At 33.9% G+C, this 23,581-nt stretch overlaps 1 protein-coding gene across 1 annotated transcript in view; it reads right to left on the minus strand.

Annotated features, from left to right (window-relative positions):
• Positions 1-23,581, minus strand: part of SPATA16 (spermatogenesis associated 16) — a 241,553-nt gene that overhangs the window by 162,461 nt on the left and 55,511 nt on the right. The gene's annotated exons all lie outside the window — the stretch shown is intronic.

A 23,581-nucleotide genomic window follows, 5' to 3' on the forward strand; every position in this document is an offset into this window, starting at 1 on the left:
TGAAAAGAACACTTATGCAATAGTGCTGTCACTACACAAGGATTCAGCAAAATCTTAGTGATTTGTCTTATTTGGTCACTTGGTTTGCTGCAAAAGATTGATAAGTAGAATTAAAAGCTAAAATGAAATATAACAGTCTTAAACTTATTGAAAAGAATTAGGCCTATGTATTCAATTTAAATATCTTCCATTGACAATCAAGACAAAAATGAAATGACCCAATTTAATTTACATGGAAGAAATGGAACTATTTTATAAAGTACTAGAGCATAAAATTAGAAATAAAAGCATCAGGTTTTGAGATAAAATTACAGTAGATCATTGTCAAATAAAGCATGTAGCTCTGCCAAAACAATAGTAGAGTATGTCTTTGAAAAAGTGTGAAAGTAAAACCTAATTCTTCAGGGAAACAACAATAAGAAATCATTCTCAAATATTTTTTGAGATATTAGCATGTCATGGCACTGGAAGAAGAAAATGAGTTTTAGATAAAAAGTCAAACAAGGGAGTAAGTCAAATATCATTTTTCATGTGTTGACCCCCAAAATTACAATTAATTGTACAACTAATTATATGAGAAAAACATTAAATTATAGAATTATTTCAAGTGAGTAACAAACGTCTTATTTCTTGACATGACCAAGAGTTTATGGGATAATTATTTAAAAGAATTTGCTGTGTTGTCACAATAACAAAAGATAAACAGTCAGAAAGGGAATGTTACCTTGACTGTCTTTACAGAGCTCATAATGAACACACATTAAAGAATGATCAGGGGCTGAGCCGTGGCGCACTTGGGAGAGTGTGGCGCTGGGAGCGTGGCGATGCTCCCGCCCCGGGTTCGGATCCTATATGGGAATGAGGACTAAAGGATTCAAATAGGAAATTTGATGGGTCACTACTACCAAGAAATAGAAACTTTTAGAAGGAGGTCTCTTAAGGCTTCAAGTCTTCCATATTCTTTCCAAATGAGTGCAATAAGTTAACATGCATCAAAGAACCATAAAAAATAAGTGTGATACTCTAACTGGATGTTTAGAAATATGCAGTGAAATGCCTTCTTGAGTAATGGAGAACATTTCTTTTCTCTACATTTCTTTGACCGTTTTACTCAGTTAATTACTCTTTATCCACTGTAGACCTCTCCTTAACTGGAGGTAGTGCTTACCAGTATTATTCATCTTTATATATGCAGCACCTAGTAAATGCCTGGCACATAATGGGCACTCACTGAATGTTCATGGAATAAAGTCAAGTGAATGAAGTGGCAGAGCAACACTCTTCATCAGGAGCCACCAGAGAGCCTAACCTCATGTAAGGTTCACAATGATATCTACATCTGTTGCGACCTGAATATACCAAGAACCACTCTCCACTGACTGACTTTTGCATCTATATCCCAGTTGAACATCAAATGTACATAATATCAAATTTCTACCTGTAGGTAGATGTGATCAAGAATAAAAGGCAGTTAATATAATAATAGAGCCTTTGAAGAAAATTCCCAATACAAAATTAATTTTCATAATTTGAAAATCTGAAAAAAAGTTATCATTTTTGTAGACTGTAATTATGTCTTCCTGTTTTTTCCTCAATCTGTCAAATGCCTGGATAGAGTAAACAGGAAATGAATTCCCACTTATCTTTCTTCTACATTGTAATCCAAAGGCTGTCTGGTAAAAGCTGTTAGTAAATCACTTGGCCAGTTCTCCCAACAAAACAGTCTTTAAGTAATACAGTATATCAACCTATCTTTTGACATTTTCATTTTTTTGTTCTTGACATTTTTTCTTAAAAAATAATACAGTGTTGGCCCTATTATCTTTTTTTTCAGGGTTATGAACCAAACACCAGCTACCGACTCTTGTAAAAAAGCTATCAAGATTCAGAAACCAAAGATGTAGATGTAAGGTCCTACTCATTTGTCTGTGTACTGCTAAGGGGGAGGGGGGCAGTAGTGGTGGTAGTGGTCCAAGAACAGCATGGTCAAATTTCATGTATTTTTTAATTTTTCTATTTTTTGTGTTACTTGGGTGGGATGCATTATAGAATGATTATTTTGAAAAGTACAATTAATAAATTCCCCTCTCACCTACCCAAAATTACTAATGATTCGTTCAGCCACAATTATTTGAATATAGATTGTGTTCTAGACACTGTACAGTTTCTAAAGAAAATAGCAAGAAGGGTAAATACCTACTTAAACTAATACTTTGAGTGGTCTTATTGTATGGAAATAAATGTGCTCCTGCATTCTGTTATTTTTTATTCTGCCTTTGAATAGCAAATTATGCAAGAATTTTTAAAATGAACTCAAATAAATTATATAATTCCATCATATAATTTCATTGTATAATTAAATGGAATGCTTATTTCGTTTGGAATCTGAAAATTAGAGGGATTTTTGGTAAAATAAATCAAAACCACATGTATATCAGGTATTAAACTTACTCATGAGGCAATCTTCCCTGCTAGAGAGGCCCAAGAACTGCTGAGCCCACAGGATCCAAGGTAGCCATGCCATAACCAGCAGCATCCATGCCATAGAACCTTCAGCCCACGTGAGTCCCTGCCCCCAGAGAGGCCTGAGCTTCTGGCCCACAGGCCTTGAGGTAGCTGCACCCAATTGTCAGTCCCACCGAATTGGTATTCCCTGCAGGACCCAGGCCAAACACCAGGGTGGAATGAGTGGACCGTGAAACCCTCTGCCACAATGACTAAACAGTAAAGGAAAGATACTGTAAATATGAAAAACCAAGAAAGTATGACACCACCAAAGGAAAATAATAACTCTCTATTTCTAGATCCTATAGAAGAGAAAGTCCTTGAAATGACCTAAAAGGAATTTCTAGCAACAATTCTAAAGAAACTAAATGAGATAGAAGAAAACTCAATTAGACAACACAAGGAAATGAGAAAAAGTATACAGAACCTGAAAGAAGAAATGTACAAAGAAATCAATGCCCTGAAAAAGAATGTAAGAGAGCTTGTGGAGCTGAAGGATTCATTCAACAAAATGAAAAATACAACAGAGAGTTTAAGCAGCAGGCTAGAACAAGCAGAAGAGAGAATTTCTGATCTTGAAGACAATCTGTTCAAAATAACACAGGTGGAAAAAAAAAAAAAAGAAAAGAAAAAGGAATATAAAAAATTGAAGAAAATCTAAGAGAGATAACAGACAACATTAAGCAATCAAATATCTGAATCATGGGTATTCCAGAAAAGGAGGAAAAAGGAAATGGCATTGAAAACATATTCAATGAAATAATAGCAGAAAACTTCCCAGGTATATGGAAAGACACAGATCCTCAGATTCAGGAGGCCCAAAGATCCCCAAACATATTCAACACAAAAAGATCCTCTCCAAGACATGTTATAGTCAAACTGGCAAAACCCCAAGACAAGGAGAGAATCTTAAAAGCTGCAAGAGAGATGCATCAAGTCACCTATAAGGAGCCCCAATCAGAATAACATCAGACTTTACATCAGAAATTCTAAAATCCAGAAAAGAATGGGATGATATATTCAAACTACTAAAAGAAAAAAGTTGCCAGCCAAGAATACTTTACCCAGCAAGGCTATCGTTCTATAGGAGTTCACTACCACACAACCAGCCTTACAAGAATTTCTCAAAGGAGTACTGTTTTTTTTGTAAAATAAAAATGCTGACAATAAAGAGAAAAAAATTATATCTACCAACCCAAGAAACCAACAAACACAGAAGACAAACAGTAAATCAGAAAGAAATGATGAAAAGATACTTAAGACATCCAAAACAAAAATTAATTAAATGCTAGGAGTAAATCAACATCTTTCAATATTAACTCAATGTAAAAGGATTAAATTCCCCACTCAAAAGACACAGACTGACTGGATTAAAAGTATGGACCCAACAATATGCTGCCTTCAAAAGACTCACCTCTCCTGCAAAGACACACATAGACTAAGAGTGAAAGGATGGAAAAAGATATACCATGCAAATAGAAATGAAAAACAAGCTGGAGTAGCTATTCTTATATCAGATAAAATAGACTTTAAACCCAAAACCATTAAAAGAGATAAAGAAGGCCACTATATAATGATAAAAGGATTTATACATCAAGAAGACATAACAATCATAGATATATACACACCGAACATCAGAGCAGCCAGATTTATAAAGCAAATACTATTAGACCTAAAGAATGAGATAGACACTCATACCGTAATAGCAGGGAACCTAAACACCCCAGATCATCTAGGCAAAAAATCAACAGTGAAACACAAGATCTAAACAACACTTCAGACCAATTGGACTTGGCAGATATCTACAGAACATTCCATCCAACAACCTCAGAATATTCATTCTTCTCATCAGCACATGGAACATTCTCCAGGATGGACCACATGTTAGATCACAAATCAAGTCTCAACAAATTCAAAAAAATTGGAATTATTCCATGTATTTTTTCAGATCACAATGGATTAAAGTTAGAAATCAATAACAAATGAAACTCTGAAAATTATACAAACACATGGAAATTAAAAAAAAAACATTCTATTTAGTGACTAATGGGCCCAAGAAGAAATTAAACATGAAATCAAAACATTGATTGAAAGTAATGAAAATAATGACACATCATACCAAACCTGTGGGATACTGCAAAAGCAGTACTAAAGGGGAAATTTATTGCATTAAAGGCTTACTTCAGAAGAATGGAAAGATGGCCAGTAAAAAACCTAACACTTCATCTTAAAGAACTAGAAAAACAAGAACAATCTAAACCCAAAGTTAGTAGATGGAAAGAAGTAATTAAGATCACAGCAGAACTAAATGAAATAGAAACTCAAAAAATTACACAAAACATCAATGAAACAAAAAGTTGGTTTTTCTTGAAAGGATAAACAAAATTGACAAACCATTAGCAAGGCTAACTAAAAAAAAGAAGAGAGAAGACACAAATAACAAAAATTGGAAATTAAAAAGGTGATATTACAACTGATACCTCAAAAATACAAGAAATCATTAGAGACTACTATAAATAACTATATGCCTCCAAATTTGAAAATCTAGAGGAAATGGATAAAGTTTTGGACACACACAGGTACCAAGACTAAGCCAAGAAGATATAGAAAATCTGAATAGTCCCATAAAAATAAAAGAGATTGAAGCTGTTATTACAAGTCTCCCAACAAGGAAAAGTCCAGGACTGGACAGGTTCACTGCAGAATTCTACCAAACCTTCAAAGAGGAATTGATACCAATTCTCTACAAACTATTCCAAAAGATTGAAACAGAGGCCATTATCCCAAACTCATTCTATGAGGCAAATATCACCCTGATATCAAAATCAGACAAATTTACAACAAAAAAAGAAAACTACAGGCCAATATCCTTGATGAATATAGATACAAAAATCCTCAATAAAATACTAGCTGACAGGATATAGCAACACATACACAAAATTATACACCATAATCAAGTGGGATTCATCCCAGGGATGCAAGATTGGTTCAACATATGCAAATCAATAAATGTGATACACCATATCAATAAAGTCAAACACAAGGACCACATGATACTCTCTATAAAGGCTGAAAAAGCATTTGACAAAATTCAACATTCGTTCATGATAAGGACTCTTTATAAGTTGGGTATAGATGGAAAGTATCTCAACACTATTAAAGGCATATATGATGAGCCCACTGCCACTATCATCCTGAATGGGGAAAAGCTGAAAGCTTTTCACTTAAGAACAGTAACGAGACAAGGATGCCCATTTTTGTCACTCCTATTCAACGTAATGTTGGAAGTACTGGCCAGAGCAATCATGAAAGAGAAGGAAATAAAGGGCATTCAGATTGGAAAAGATGAAGTCAAACTGTCCCTGTTTGCAGATGTTATTATCCTATATATTGAACAGCCAAAACCACTACAAAAAACTCTTAGGTTGATAAATGATTTCAGTGAAGTTGCAGAATACAAAATCAACACATAAAATCAGTAGCATTTCTATACTCTAACAGTGAATATACAGAAAAAGAAATCAAGAAAGCTAGCCCGTTTACAATAGTCACCAAAAAAAATAAAATACTTAGGAATAAAGTTAACCAAGAATGTGAAAAATATCTACAATGAGAACTACAAACCAATGTTGAGAGAAATTAAAGAGGACACAAGAAGATGGAAAGATATCCCATGCTCTTGGATTGGAAGAATTAACATTTTGAAAATATCCATACTACCCAAAGTGATCTACAGATTGAATGCAATCCCCATCAAAATTCCAATGACATTTTTCTCAGAAATGGAAAAAACAATCCTAACATTCATATGGAATAACAAAAGACCATGAATAGCCAAAGCAATACTGAAAAACAACAACAACAAAAAGCTGGAGGCATAACTCTACCTGACTTTAAACTATACTACAAAGCTATGATAACCAAAACAGTATGGTACTGGCATAAAAATAGACACATGGATCACTGGAATAGAATAGAGAATACTGAAATCAACCCATACACCTACAGCCATCTGATCTTTGACAAAGGCATCAAGTCTACACACTAAGAGACTGCATCTTCAGCAAAAGATAGTGGGAAAATTGAATATTCATATGTAGGAGAATGAAACTAGACCTGTACCTCTCACCATATACCAAAATCAACTCAAAGTGGATTAAAGAATTAAATATACATCCTGAAACAATAAAACTCCTTAAAGAAAACACAGGGGAAACACTCCAGGAAGTAGGATTGGGTGCAGACTTCATGAATAGGACCCCAAAAGCATAGGCAACCAAAAGAAAAATAAACAAATGGGATTATGTCAAACTAAAAAGCTTCTGCACAGCATAAGAAAAAATTAACAGTGTGAAAAGACAACCAACAGAGTTGGAGAAAATATTTGCAAAATATACATCTGACAAAGGATTAATATCCAGAATATACAAGGATCTCAAACAACTTTACAGCAAAAAACAAGTAACCCATTTAAAAAATGAGCAAAGGAGCTGAATAGGCATTTCTCAAAGGAATATATATGGATGGCCCACAGACACATGAAAAAATGCTCAACATCACTCAGCATTCGGGAAATGCAAGTCAAAACCACTTTGAGATACCATCTCACTCCAGTTAGGATGGCTAATATCCAAAAGACTAAGCATGATAATTGCTAGTGAGGTTGTGGAGAAAAAGGAACACTCATACACTGTTGATGGGGCTGCAAAATGGTGCAGCCTTTATGGAAAATGGTATGGAGGTTCCTCAAACAATTACAGATAGATCTACCATATGACACAGCTATTCCACTGTTGGGTATATACCCAGAGGAATGGAAATCATCATGTTGAAGGGATACCTGTACTCCCATGTTTATTGAAGTGCTATTTACAATAGCCAAAAGAGTTGGAATTAGCCAAAATGTCCATCATCCAATGAGTGGATAAGGAAAATGTACACAATGGAATACTACTCTGCTATTAAAAAATAATTAAATGTTACTATTCACAGCAACTTGGATGGACTTAGACAAAATTATACTAAGTGAAATAAGCTAGGCACAGAAAGAGAAATACTGCATGTTCTCACTTACTTGTGGAAGCTAATAAATAAATAAATAAATAAATAAATTTACAAAAATAAATAAATAAATAAACAGAGGGAGGGAAGAAGACACAATAATTACAACAATTCCATGAACTTGTTAAGACAAGTGGATAGATATGATGTTGATGGGGGGAGGGGGCAGAGAAAAGGGGGAAAGAGGAATGGTAGAGGGGCATGAAAGTCAACTACATTGTATATTGATAAATTAAAATAAAAAAATATATATATATATATTGACATTTTCCCTAAGAAAAAACAAAATATTTAGTCATACTAACATCACAATTTTTTTGGTTTGTGGACTAATAAATTATATCCAGATAACAATATTTCACCAACTATAAAGTTCTTTGTAGTCCCTGTCCCCAAAGAGAAATTTTTAATGTAATTCCTATGCTTTGTGAAACATTAGGACTTCTGACAATTGTCTATAATTTTCTTTTGTTAAATTAAGAGAATTAGTGGAAGTACCACAATGGACATGGTGTTTAGGTATACAATGTCCATCCCAGCTGACCCCCTAGATTATATACTGTATTGGTCCATTTTTGTGTTGCTATAACAGAATACCTGAGTCTGGATAATTTATAAAGAACAGAGATTTATTTGGCTTATGATTCTGGGACAGCTGCATCTGGCATGGGTCTCTGGCTGCTTCTACTGAAGGCAGAAAGAGGCAGGTACAAGCAGATGACATGGCGAGACGAAGCAAGAGAGAGAGAGGGAGGTGCCAGGGTCTTTTAAAAAAATCAGCTCTTATGGGAACTAACTGAGCAAGATCTCACTCACTACCCCCCCGCCCCCCAGGGACAGCATTAATCTGTTCACGAGGGATCTGTCCCCATGACTCAAAACAGCTCTCAACACTGCCACATTGGGGATCAGATTTCCACATGAGTTTTGGGGGAGATGACACAGCCAAACTCTATCGTATACCATAGATTTCGAGTTTAAGGCCAAAATTTGTGTTGGATATGGACTTTGATATGGGAAAAGTTCTCAATTTTAGATTCAATGTTTGACCTACTTATAGATCAAATTACCATTACTCAAAGTGATTTCAGTTAGAGAAATCTCCAGATTATTAATAGTATAAATGAGAATATTAATGGTTTCTCTTTGAAATATGCACTCCTTTCTTTATTGACAAAGATGATTAAATATCCCATTTTGACATTCTATCTTCTTTGGCTCAATATATTGTCTTAACCTGTGTGACTTGTATCAAATAAAGTGTCGTAACATTACTCCAGAAAGAGTACATTTTCTAGATATCTTTGGAAGTGCTTCCACTTCTGTGAATATGACAACAACACATATTTTACTGGTTTTATTTTAAAAGCCATGTTAGGAACAAGCGACTAGCCCTCAAATAACAGTATTAACCTAATTGTGAAAAATCTTAAAAATACCTACATAACCTGGAATAAACAAACTGAAACTTGAAACAGTTAAATTGTGGGATGTGTACAAAGGAGGTGAAAAAACCCGAAAAGTTTAGGAAAGAGATTTGCAATTATAGAAACATTTAAAACATGAAAGGGGCTGATATGGAAAGAAATCAGAGGAAGTGAGTTTTGAGCAGCATCTTGAAATGGTCACATTTGGGGAAGAAAATTAGAGAATCCAAATGAGAAGAGTGGCTCAGTAAGGACTTGGTGATAGAGCATGGTACAACATATTAAAAACTTCCATGCAAACTTGCTTAGCTAAAGCAATAAACTAATCATAGGGAAAGGCAATAGTCTAGTAAGGAGCTGCTCATTAGGAAAAGGGGTTTTAATTTTGGGGAAGAATTTACAAATGCCATTACTAAGAAAGCACATGATGGAAACACTTTTAAAGAAGACAATCATTGCAACTATTCTGAAGAAAGATGAGAGATACAAAAGCTGGGAGGATACTAAGTATGCTATGGGCTACATTGGTTCTCAAAATGTGTGCTGCAAATTCCAAAGGGCTCTTACACACTTTCAAGAGGCTCACGAGGTCAAAACTATTTTCATAATAATATTATATGTACATAATTTTCCTATTTCCACTGTGTTGACATTTGCACTGATGCTGCAAAAATCATGATAGGTAAAACTTCTGGATCCTTTGCAAGAATCAAACCAGTTGTAGAAAATTGTTCTGGTAGTCACTGAGTGTATTCTTCACCAGTAAGTGTGGCCCCCCTCCCCCCTAAATATTTTTTATAAATCTCAGTGCTTGAGTATATGACGTTTTAATACTTGATATGACAGGTGGAAAGTACACGTCAGTCTCTTCTCCTTCATGCCAAAATATGATAGCAGCCTTGAAAAGCACTCATGCACTTGTACCATTGTTTACATTTTTGAGCTGACTTAGCCACTGTTTCCATGGAACACCATGTTTTACTTGGAATAACCGTTGATAAACTATGATGTCAAATTTGGCAGACATTTTCTTGAAAATGAAATAAGTGTGCCTGTCACTTAAAGGAGCACAATAGATAGTATTTATTGTCAGTGGTAAAAGTTTGAACTTTCCAGCAAAAATTAGATTTTTGGAAAACTTAAAGCTGTCACTGTGAGTTTGATGACCGGCCAATGCTTAAAGACTTTTCTGATGAGATTGGTGATATTAACAAATGCAATTTTTAATTTGCTATTGCATAATGAAATGTGTCAACATTTGGAAACTTGTATATTTTCCAAATGATCAGTGAATGGGTGATATTACTAACTCATGCATGGGTTAACAAGCCAGTCAAAGAGTTCAAGATGGACCATACCTTTTAATGTTACAGAGTACAAAAGTTGATTGATATGGCTTCAGAATCCACATTGCAATTAATCTCTAAGAAACTGCCACTTGTCAAGTCTTAGAGTAATATCAAAGAAAAATAGTCAGGATTATCTGAATAGGCTATTAAAATTATCTTTCCCTTCCTAATACATACTTTGTGTAAGACTGGATTTTGTTCATATAATCCACCCACACTGCAACAAGATCGAGTGCAGAATCAGCTTTCTTTTATGATGTCAGACATTAGATTTGCAAAAATGTGAAACAATATTACTGCTCTCATGCATCTTTAAAAAATAGTTATTTTTCATAAAATATGTATTCATGTTAACATGTAATGGGTTTATTGTCATTTTTACATGAATGAGTAAATATTCTTCAGTTTCTAAGTTGTAATTTCTGTATGTTATACATTTATAGATATGACCCACAGAAGCCAAACCTGTTTGGGATCCTCAATAATGTTTAAAAATATAATGAGGTCATACAATCAAAGTTTGAGGACTACTATACAAGAAAATAGTCAAAATTTGGATGAAGGCTCTAACTGTAAAAATGAAGGTGAACAGACACATGGAACATAATTGTTTGCTAATTTCCATTATAATACACCTTTTTTTTTTTGCCCTCTTTCCTAAGACAAAAATACACTTCCCTTCTTTTTTGGGTACCTACATGTGACTTGATGTTATTCTCACATTATTTTCTTTCCACAAGAAACAAGAACTACATTCACAGAGCCCATATGTATTGAACAGGTTCTACAAGGAAAGCTTATAAGAACTAGAAGTCTTAAAAAAAAGCAGAAAGACTGAGGTTAAATGTACAGTGAAGTTACATATTAGACTTATCTACTAATCTCTTATTGTTGAACACTCAAGGATAAAACACTACTGAGTATTCAACTGTCTTCTGTATCAAAGTCATATTTGCTAAAATAAAAAGCTCAACAACTGTAATGTCATAAGAATGTTTGTCAATTACAAAATTATTTTGCCTTTTTAGTGTGATATAATCCCATTTGTTTATTTTTACTTTTGTTGCCTGTGCTTTTAGAGTGTGAATAAAGTCATTGCCCAGTCCTAAATCCTGGAGTATTTCCCCTATGCTTTCTTCTAGGAGTTTTAAAGTTTCAGGCCTTATATTTAAGTCTCTAATCCATTTTGAGTTGATTTTGGTATATGATGAGGGGTATAGATCAAGTTTTATTCTTCTATAAACGGATATCCAGTTTTCCCAGCACCATTTATTGAAGAGGCAGTCTTTTCCCCAATGTATGTCCTTGGTGCCTTTGTCAAAGATCACTTGGCTGTAAATATGTGGGTTGATTTCTGAGTTCTCTATGCTGTTCCATTGGTCCACGTGTCTGTTTTTATGCCAGTACCATGCTGTTTTTGTTACTACAGATTTGTAATATAGTTTGAAGTCAGGAAGTGTAATGACTCTGGCTTTACTTTTTTTGTTCGCGATTGCTTTGGCTATTCTGGGTCTTTTGTTATTCCATATGAATGTTAGGATTGCTTCCATATGATCCAGCAATCTGACTATAGAGGATATATCCAGAGGATTGGAAAACATCAAAGTGAAGGGATACCTGAATTCCCATATTTATTGCAGCTCTATTTACAATAGCTAGGTGATAGAACCAACCTAAATGTCCATCAGTGGATCAATGGATAAGGAAATTGTGGTATATTTACACAATGGAATACTACTCAGCTATAAAAAAGAATGAAATTCTACCATTTGCTGCAATGTGGAAGAGCCTGGAAAAAATTAGTCTAATTAAAACAACCCAGGTATAGAAAGAAATACCACATGTTCTCACTCATAACTGGGAGCTGAATCCATAAATAACAAATGAACAATAAAGAGAGACAAAGAGAGAGAAAGGAAGAAGCAATAACCACAGTAACACGTTGAACTTTTAGAAAACTAGAGGCAGAAAAGGGGAGCAGAATGGGAGAGGGAGAGGGGCTAATGAGGAATTGGTCAATGGACACAAAGAATGATTACATATTGTAATGAGGAATAAGCTAATCACACTGATCTAACCACCAAAAATAAATAAATAAAAGTAAAAATAATAATGATCATAAAAACACAACGACAAAAAAAAAAAAAAACCAAAAACAAGATTATTTTGCCAAGGTAACCTAGGAAAGGCACATGGTCTGCATTTTCTCCAGTGAGGAAGATTCTAAGAAATGTATATGTCACAGCTATAACCTATGAGCAAATTTACAGGCAGTGCCACCAAAGAGACATTTCTCCTCAAACTAAAAGTGTTATAACAACATACAGCTGCTCTTTGGACTTCTATGAAAAATGAGAAAAGGTCACAGGCATAAGAGAGGATGAATATGAGGAATTCTGAAATGATGGCGGGTTTACAGAAATACAGCAGTAACGGAATGATCACAGGATTTGCAAGATGGTTGTTGAGCTAACACTATGTTGTCAATGAAGTAAAATGTCTATGGAATATTCATAAAAATATTCATATCCATGAAATACACATTCATTAATTGTGAAAAGTCAAAGGGATAGTAGAGTGATGACTATGTCTGTAAGGTCATCAACTCTTCTGATGTAAATTATTGGAGAGAGCAAGTAAGACACACCCAACAAAAGACTTCAATCTGGAAAGGAAATAAAGAGAAAATTTTAAAAGTCAAACACAGGCTGGCAAAAGCTATAATAAAATGAGGGGCCAGCCAGTGGCTCACTTAGGAGATTGTGGTGCTGACAACACCAAGTCAAGGGTTAAGATCCCCTTACTGGTCATCTTTAAAGAAAAAAAAAACGGCTATAAAATGAATAGGGGCTGGCACTTGAGCCATGTTTTTTTATCTGTTCCAATAAAAACTGATTTGATCTGAGTTCATCTCTTGCACCTTGTAACCCTATATGTAGTAACCTATGTAGTGACTTCTCCATGCCCATTGTCCCAGAAAAGACCCTTAGGACTGAGAGGGTAAGGGAAGTTGCTTTGAAAACAATACACAATATCAGTTTTACAGTTTAGCCTAGGTGAGACAGACTCAGTGCGAATGAGCTTTAGTCCCTTAAAATTGTTGATTAAATTTAGAAATATGGGTAGTCTTCCATTTCTTCTCTAAGTTAATTTTTTAAAAACATTTTAGGACCTCCATTATTCATCAATATTCATTCATTCATACAGTATTCCTTAGACTTTCTCAGTTTTAGTGTGAGCCCTTACCTATTCCAGTCTGATTTTCAACTACTTGCATGAAAGTCTTTTTGGGTGTAGAAGCAACATATTAGGAGGCTTAAAATAAACATGTCCTTATGAGGACCATAAAAATAATTTTCTCTTTATTGATGAGCATTCGATAGACTGACTACCCACTCTGTTAACCAGAGCAAATGTGCTCTGAAAAGAAGTTCCTGAATTCTAGACTCTTGTAACATTTCAAGTTGGTCACCTGATGTGTTTGAAAATAAATAAAATAAATGAGATGACAGCCAGAATTTTTAGGAGAAAGAAAAATGGCTATGATGTCATAGGTTTGGTTGGGGTGTAGTTTCTTCACCTTAAAATGGTAATAAGAAAATGTTCTCAGGAAGTTATTGGAAGTATTAAGTAAGATTAGCATGTGCACTGCCTAATTCAGACTTTCCAGATAACAGGTGTTCAGTGAATGCACGTTCTCATTTCTGCTTGAGGACTATTCTTTAATGCGGTCAACTTTGCACTGCAGATGTGTGTTGTGGTTGTTCCCTGCAGTATGGTACAGTGAACATAATCTTTGCCCTTCCAAAGAAGTTGGCATGTTTTATATTCCTTTTATGGCTGAAAGGAAAACTTGAAGTGCTTAATGTGATCTTCAGTGGAAGCATCTTTTTTACAGGTAGATTTATTTTCATGGGTATACAACAGCAAGAGACACAAAGGTACTAATGATCCCTACAGCATTTTAATATGCTGTAAGGCAAAGCACCTAACTTGCAAAAAGTCCAACCAGATATCTTTAAAATAGCAATTCCATGATCTTTTAAAATTTTTGCCCCTACTCACAAGCCCATACAAACATAAACACATGCACACATGGGCATGAAAACAAGTACAGATTGTGTTTATTTCTTTCGATCTGAAGGAACAATCCGTAATCGAGAGATCATAGAAGGAGAGAACTAGGAAGAAACAGGGATTTTCTAACTTGAACCCTTCTTTTAAGAGCTGAGGAAAATGAGTATGGATAATGTAATGTTTTTCAGACAGGAAAGGCAATATTATCAAAACAATCACCCATATGTTTTCCCAAAGCAAGACATTGTGAGGTATCCAAGGTTTTGATCTTACAGGTAAGATCACACCCTTTTCCTTTGTGTTTCCAATTATTATCCCCCTATAAGCAGTATCAACACTGATACTTAGTAGCCTATACATTTATTCATATCAAGAAACTGGCAATGCTCCCTTTTGTTTTACTGTATTGTATTTATTGTTTCACTGTACTGTACTGTGGTTTTGTTTAAGCTCATCTAAGATTGTGAGAATTATTTTATCTAGTGTTATTAACCTGTTGAATTTAATGGTCAAATTTTAAACTTTCATTTATGGTAAAGAAGAGAGCATTGTTTCTTTAAGTATCTTATTTCTTTAGATCTGCAAGAAATTTGCAAAACTCCTGCTACTTTTACTGCGAACCACTTCATTCTATAACTCATGAGTAGGCTTTAAGTTGAACGCATCTCGGAACATTTTAATTATCCTCAAAGTTGTGGAGGATGACACTCCAAAAGTTGTATTTTCAGAGGTTTCTAAATTGTCTGCTTTATGGATACTTTATAGAGTATCCATTAGGTTCAAAGGATATTTAATAGTCTCCTCTATAAAAATATAGAGTTTATGTTTGTTATTGTTGGTAGGATTGAAATAAAATACAAACCTGATATGTTTTGAGATTTTGGAATGGTTTTAAAAGTAGTTTTCTTGGATTTAAAGAAAACAGGGCTGGCTGGTTAGTTCAGTTGGTTAAAGTGTGGTGTTACAACATCAAGTTCAAGAGTTCAGATCCCCATACTTGCCAGCCGCAAAAAAAAAAAAAAAAAAAAAGAAAAAAGAAAAAGAAAAAGAAAAGAAAATACAGAGGCAAAGAGAAATTACTGCGAAAGTCAAAGCGAAAGCAGGGATTCAAATACATACCTTTGGTTGTTTTATTTTCTTATATTTTGACCCTTAAGTTATTTAGATGTGTATTGTTTATTTAACAATAAATTTAATAAATAACTTTATTGTATTGTTTTTGTGTATTGTTTAATTTAGTAAGTATTTGGTAGGATTTTATAAATATCTTACTCTTATTGATTTCTAATTCAATTCCATTGTGGTTAGAACACAAGCTCTGTAAGATTTCAAAATTTTTTTATTGAGTCTTGTTTTTATCTCCAGTAGTATGCCTTTTAAGAAATACTTTGATAATAGCATAGAAAAATTTAATATTAGAAAACAGCCTATTATGTTTATTGTATGACATATAATTTTTTATCCTTTTACTTTTAATCCATGCTTTTTATAGATAGTATGTAGCGGAACCTTGCAATTTAATCCAGAGTGTGTTTGCCTTCTAACTGAAATGGTTAATCAATGTGTGTTTAATGTAATAATTGATATGGTTTAGTTGAAGTCTACCATCTCATTATTGTTTTCCAGTGTCCCATCTATTTTTTCTTCTCCTCTTCCTCCTTTCTTGATTTATTTTCAGTTAATTAAATATTCTTTAGAAGTTACTTTTAATTCCATTACTGGCTTTCTATTTTTATTTTAACACTCTTTAACGGTTACTCTAAAGATTATAACATGCATCCTTAATGTATCACAGTCTACTCAGAGTTAATATTATGTAAAAACCATACTGCAGTAAAACTCCATTTGTTCTCTCTCCCAGAGGCCTTTGTGATATATAGTCAAATATTTTACATTGACACATGTAATCTTATTATTTATTATTTTTACTATAGGTAATATGACAAAATGCTATTATGTTCCCCTAAAACCTTTATCTTTAAAGAAATTTTGAGAACAAAATAGTCATATTTACTCACTAATTTCCCATTTCTTTTCTCTTCATTCATTTTTGTAGATCCAGCGTTCTAATCTTCTGGCACTTCCTTCTTTGAAATACCTTTTTATTATTCTCAAAGAGCAGACCTGCTAAAGATTAATTTTTCAACTTTATTTGTATAAAATGTTTTCATTTCACTCTCGTATTTGAAGAATATTTTTCCTGAAATAGAATTCTGTTTTGACATTTTCCTTTCAGTCTTGTAAAGTTGTCATTCCATTGTATTTTGGCATCCACAGTTTCTGATTAAAAGTCGCCTGTTATTTGTATCATTGTTCCCTTGTATATAATGTGTTGTTTTTTTATGGCTGCCTTTAATATACTTTTTTTTTCTTGGGTTTTCAACAGTTTGATTATGATTTTCCTAGATGTGGTTCTTCTTTCTGTTTATTTTAGCTGAGGGTCACTGAATCTCTCTCTTTTTTTTTTTTTAACCAAATTTGGGAAATTTTCAGAAATTATTATTTTTTACAACCCATGTTGTCTTTCCTCTTCTTCTGGGACTTAAATTACATGTATGTTAGATTGCGTGCTACTATCTCTGAGGACAGATCACTAAAGCACTGATGAATTTTTTAAAATCTCTTCTTTCCCACTGTTCTTCATATTGGGTAATTTCTATTGATATGTCTTCATGTTCACTAATCCTTTATTTAGCATTCTACAATCTGATGTTTGAGGCTTATCAATACATTTTTAATTGCGGATATTTTACTAATCTGTGTTACATCTCCATTTGTTTTTTTCCTATAGTTTCTATTTCTCTGCTGAGATTCTCTCATCTATTCACTCATTATGACCATCTTTACTTTAAGGTCCTTGAGTATATTTTCACAGCTTTGTTGAAATCCTTGTCTGCCAATTCCAACATTTTGGTTATCTTGGGGTCTATTTCTATGAAGTGTTTATTTTCTCAAATATTAGTCTCTTTTTAAAATTTCTTTTCATGTGTAGTAATTTTTAATTTTAAGGTGGACCTTTTGGGTAAAACTCTTTAGGAAATCTGGATTACTACATCTTCCTTGAAAACATGATGATTTTTTTTTTTTCGGTCAGAGAATTAAATGGCAAATACTCTTGTCCTTATCAAGCTCAGTTTTGGTCTTTCTTAGGACAGGTCTATTTTGGCTTTGCGCTTAATCCTAAGGTATAGTCCTTTCTGTACATTATGGTCCTTATTCTTAAAGCGTAATCTTTCTGAAGTCTCAACTGAATGGCTGAGTTGCTCAGTGAGGGCTCTTTGTCCTGGTACTCCAATATCTCCCAGCACTGCAGGTCATGTAGTATTTCCATTTAGCACTTAGTTCTGTAGCAGGCAATCTCTACTACATGGAATCTCACTCTTCACATTCATGGCTCAGCCTTTGCTAATAATCTCCAGTAAATCCTCATGTAGACTTCTGTCTCTTAACCCTCTCACACAGCTACCTCCTCTTTGGCCACCTGCCCTGTAAATTGTAGCTTCTTTGGCAGCCTGGTATTTTAATTTCTGCCTCTTCAGTTCAGCAAGACTGCAGTTCAACTTGGTCTCCATGTCTCTGAACTAGGGCAGAAAAATAAACCCATCAAAAAGCCATGTGTATTTTTCTTTTCTCGAGGATCACAGTTCTGCTCTGACCATTGTCCAATGCCTGAAAACAGTTGTCTCATATTTTGTCTAGTTTTATAGTTGTTTACTGCAGGAAGGCAGGTCCAGTATCAGTAACTCCCTCATGGCTAGAATAAAAAATTCATGGGTTTACATTTAATTTTCACAAAATCTTGTGAGATATTATTTTTGATGTAGGCACTATTATTATAGCCCAAATTTATTTTATTTATTTATTTCATTTTATTTTATTTTATTTTGTGGCCAGTAGCCAGTAAAAATTAAATTTTTATTTTATATTAATTTTTAAAATTTATTATTAGCATATTCATTCTTACAAATTGTGATATTTACAAATTGTGCCCTTAACCTGACCTATCAGTTCCCCAACTCTCTCCATCCCTCCCCTGCATCTCTAGTATCCTTTGGTTTGTTCTTTCCTTCTGAAAGTTCAACATATTGTTGTGGTCTTTTCTTTCTTTCCTTCATTCCTTCCTTCTTCCCTCCTTTCTTTCCCCCCTCCCACCCTTGTTTCCTAGCAGCTAGTTATGAGTGAGAACATGTGGTATTTCTGTTTCTTTGTCTGGCTTATTTCTCTTAACATAATTTTCTCCAGACTCATCCATGTTGCTGCAAATGTCAGAATTTCATTCTGCTTTTATGGCTGAGTAATATTCTATTGTGTATATGTAACACATTTTCTTTATCCAGTTGTCCATCAATGGACACTTAGGTTGGTTCCATATTTTGGCTACTGTAAATAGAGCTGCAATGAACTTGGGAGTGCAGGTATTCCATCGACATGATGATTTCCACTACTTTGGGTATATACCCAGTAATGGGATTGCTGGATCATATGGTAGCTCTATCTGTAGTTGTTTGAGAAACCTACATACTGTTTTCCATAAAGGCTGTGCTAATTTACAGTCCCACAAACAGGGTAGAAGAGTTCACCTTTGACCGCATCCTCACCTGCATTTGTTATTCTCAGTCTTTTTAATAATGGTCAGTCTAACTGGGGTGAGATGATATCTCAATATGGTTTTGATTTGCATTTCTCTGATGACTAGTGATGCTAAGCATTTTTTCATGTAGCTGTTGGCCATTTGTATGTCTTTCTTTGGAAAATATCTATTAATCTCCTTTGCCCATTTTTAAATTGGATTATTTGGTTTTTTACTGAATAGTTGCTTGAGTTCTTTGTATATTCTAGACATTAATCCCTTGTCAGATGTATAGTTTGCAAATATTTTCTCCCATTCCATAGGTTCTCTTTCCATAGGTTGCTCTGTTGATTCTTTCCTTTGCTTTTTAGTTTGATATAATCACATTTATTCATTTTTTCTTTTGTTGCCTGTGGTTTTGGGGTCTTATTCATAAAGTCTTTGTCCAGTCCTATTAACTGGAGTGTTTTTTTTTTCTTTACTAATTTTATGGTTTCAGGTCTTATATTTAAGACTTTAATCCATTTTGAGTTGATTTTGGTATATGGTGAGAGGTACAGGTCCAGTTTCATTTTTCTGCATATGGATGTCCAATTTTCCCAGCACCATTTATCGAAGAGGTTGTCTTCTCTCCAATGTATGTTCTTGCTGTCTTTGTCAAAGATCAGTTGGCTGTAAGTATGTGGGTCAATTTCTGGGTTTCCTATTCTGTTCCATTGCTCCATGTGTATGTTTTTATGCCAATACCATAGCATTTTGGTTACTATAGCTTTGTGGATTGCTTTGGATAGAATGGACATTTTCATGATGTTAATTCTTCTCATCAAAGAATATGGGATATCCTTCCACCTTTTTGTGTCTTGTTTAATTACTTTCAACAGTGTTTTGTAGTTCTCATTGTACAGATCTTTCACCTCCTTGGTTAAATTGATACTTTGGTATTCTTTTTTTTTTTTGGTGACTATTATGGGCTTGCTTTCTTGATTTGATTTTCTGCTAGTTTGTTATTGGAGTATAATGCTTTTGAATTTTGAGTGTTGATTTTATATCCTGCCACATTACTGAAATTGTTAATCAGCTGTAAGAGTTTTTTTGGTAGAGTCTATAAGTTTTTCTGTATATAAGATCATGTCATCAGCAAACAAGGACAGTTTTACCTCATCCTTTACAATCTTGATGCCCTTTATTTCTTTCTCTTACCTGATTGCTCTGGCTAGTATTTCCAATACTATGTTAAATAGGAGTGGTGAGAGTGGGCATCTTTGTCTGGTTCCTGTTCTTAAGGGAAAAGCTTTCAGCTTTTCCCCATTCAATATGATATTGGCAAATGGTTTGTCATAAATGGCTTTTATTGTATTGAGATAATTTCCTTCTATAGCTCAATTTTATAAAGAATTAAATTCAACTAGTGAATGGACAGTCAGAATTTGAACCTAGGCAGTTGGGTTCCAGACTCTGTACTCTGACTCAATATACTGTGCTACCTCTGCAACATGAAATTATATTTATTTCCTTCACAGCATTTATCATATTCTCTATTTATCTGATATATTTACTGTTTTTAAAAATTTTTTACATTTTGTTTGCTACTTTTGCTGGTGTATAAGAACCATGTATTTCCTGTTTATAACGGTCAGCCCAATGCCTAGTACAGGAATAGACTCCTGGTGGGCATTCAGTAGATATTTGTTGAATCAATGAATGAATATAGATGCTATCATCATAAAACAACTTTTAAAGTAGCATATTTTCCACATATCTGGTATTTTAGACTTCATCTTGTCTGCCACCTTGTGATGACAAAATTCTGCAACAAAAATAAAACCCACTAAAGGCAGAAATTATACAAAAAGTGATATGCATTGTCTTTACAGTTTTGTACATGGAAATATAATTATATGATTGGCAAAGAGTTATAGCAGGATTTCTACTCTTGTTAGGACAGCAGGAATTAGAAATCAGTCACAGGAATGTTCAAAAAACCTACTGACAAACAGTGGCACTAATTTTATGAAGTGTGCACAGAGTCGATGTGTTTGACTGATGAGCCTAGACATCACATTTGGTTGAAGTAAAAGATGATACCCAAACTTGCCACTCTGGATATGTTATGAGAAAAAAAGAAGAGACATTTTTGATAATAATTGTTTCTTTGGCCTATCAACTCTTATTATTGTTTAAATGGCAATACTTAGCTGATTAATTTAAAAATGTGTTTTGTTGATCTTAAAACCATGAAGTTATGGTTTTTATAGTCTTCTGCATCACAAAACAATATGCATTTATTTTTATCAGAGGCAAAACTACATGGTGGTTTTTAAGCTAATTTTTTTGTTAACAAGTTTAAAGATATGCAGTAGAGCTCACATTTACATAAAATTAAAGAATAGATGCTTCAGCAAATGCAAATAAATGCAAAAAAGGAATATTTTAATCTTGATTCATGATTAGTATCAACTATTACAAAGTGATAGTAATACAAAAGCAGAATTTTGCATTCAGTGTATAACTAACTAATGGTTGTAAGCTATTTATATACTAAATATCTTGATTAGTTCATTTATTTATTTTGCAAAGTGTATTTACTGATTATATTTCAGACTCTTTTTAAATCTGGAATCTTTAAAAATGTTTTGTAGTAAAATCATATGCACTGACATCTGCAGTTCTGCATTATGACAAGACCAGCAAAATGATTTATTTCACTTGGTACATAATTAATTGTATGAATTGACTGTTTAACCTCTGTTGATTTGCATTTCTTACTTAATGTTCAACTTAGAAAAAGAAGCAAAAACTATTTTACAATAGGAAAAAAGGATACAGCAGTTAATCCTAACATAATAGAGAAGATCACTTTAGTATTCACCATTATATATCTCCCCCTCAGTAATTTTCAAGGTCTTGAAAGCACTCAGTTTTAAAACAGAAATTTTCTGATTCAAAACAGTGAAACTACCGAAGCTGATTCTTGCATCCTCAGGAATTGTAGCATCTTATTGTTCCTATATTTGGATTATAATGGAATTTTTGATCTTTTATTCCAGTTACTTATTTTTAATAACACTGAATTGAATTTTGATAGGACCATGCCATTTGAACCCTTTTATTATTAAATATGATTCAAAAACCCATTAAACCATTCTAATAGCTAGGAGATTTTTTCTTAAAATACAGGCCATGTAAGGTGGCCCTTTTTATGTGTAGTGAAAGCCATAGAGAAGGTGATATATAATTTCAGTGCATCTCAATTTATTATTGTTTACATATGCCTATAGATTTTCTAAACTGGTCCCAAGTTCAAATACTTTTCTCATTGTGTTCACAAGTCACCCAAGTAGCCCGAAAATTCCAATATTTTGACATACTGAAGTATATGCTACCTTTCCAATATTGCTTCTTTCAAATGGAGATGGAACGAAATTCTTTGACAGGCCATATATCCTGATACTGGCTTTGGAAATGATGGCCACATAAAATGTTTCCAGGTATAACAGACAGTAGAATTTTCTTTTGGTGTCAAAGGGGATCTGACTTTAGTTTATATCATTTTTTTAAGCTGGAATATTTATTTTAAGAAGGTTATCTTGTGATTTTCAAAATGGTTTTGTTGTCTGAAGGTCCCTGAGGTCAAGTTTAAGCCCACTATTAAGGCTGTGAAAAATCTTGGTAGAACTTTTATGTCTTCCAGGGTGTGGGTTTGTAAATGATTTTTATCATGTTGACAGATCTTCCACTTACATATGGGTCCTAATGTAACTGATGATTATGTTTCCCAGTGGTTATTAACAAAACAGGAGTTATTTTTTCATGTTGATATTTGTTTTGCCCTTTGTATCCAAAACAAGTACAGGATGTGGGATCAGAAAATGGACAACACAAAAGTTCTAGGTAAACTGCTCTGTCAGGCAGGGAGGGATAGAGCCATCACAATTTCAAGGAAAGAGTTATTTGAAAGGTATAACATAATCACTTTATCTTTGCTGCAGATTAAGACTGATTATTACCCATGAGAGCAACACCTTTTTTTTATAGAAGAAGATAGGCCTGGGTAACCCTGGGCATTCTAGGTAACATAACCATACAGAGTTCATAAAAAGGAGAGAAATATAAAAAACAATAAATCCTTAAGGAGGTAGATAAAAAGTATTTCACACCGTTGGAAAGCTGTCCAAAAGATGCTAGCTAGGCATCCTTTGAATCAGCTCTGCTATCATCAAATAAGCCAAGGACTTTCAAGTCCTGGCTCCTGCTTCACAGTTAGAATTCCCATCTACCATTCCTCATTTCTTCTTCTGCAATTTTGGAAACCCTTCTTACACTTCAGTACCACTTCCCTTACTTAACTGATTCTCTCCCTCCTTTCTTCCTGCAGCATTTTGCTACTACAGCTATCTGCCTTTTTATTTTTCCCTGCCTATGAATATTTGCTTATGTGTCTATTTCTTCCATTAGATTTTGGGATCCCTTATGTGGTCTTCATGATTGTCTACCTTGATGTTTTTGTTTGTTTGTTTGTTTCTTCTTTAAATTGAAACAAAATGGAAGGTGATCAGACAAGCTCTGATAGTAGCTCCGCTCACATGCATAGT

This window comes from Cynocephalus volans, chromosome 1 (assembly GCF_027409185.1).
Source record: "Cynocephalus volans isolate mCynVol1 chromosome 1, mCynVol1.pri, whole genome shotgun sequence".
Taxonomy (NCBI): domain Eukaryota; kingdom Metazoa; phylum Chordata; class Mammalia; order Dermoptera; family Cynocephalidae; genus Cynocephalus; species Cynocephalus volans.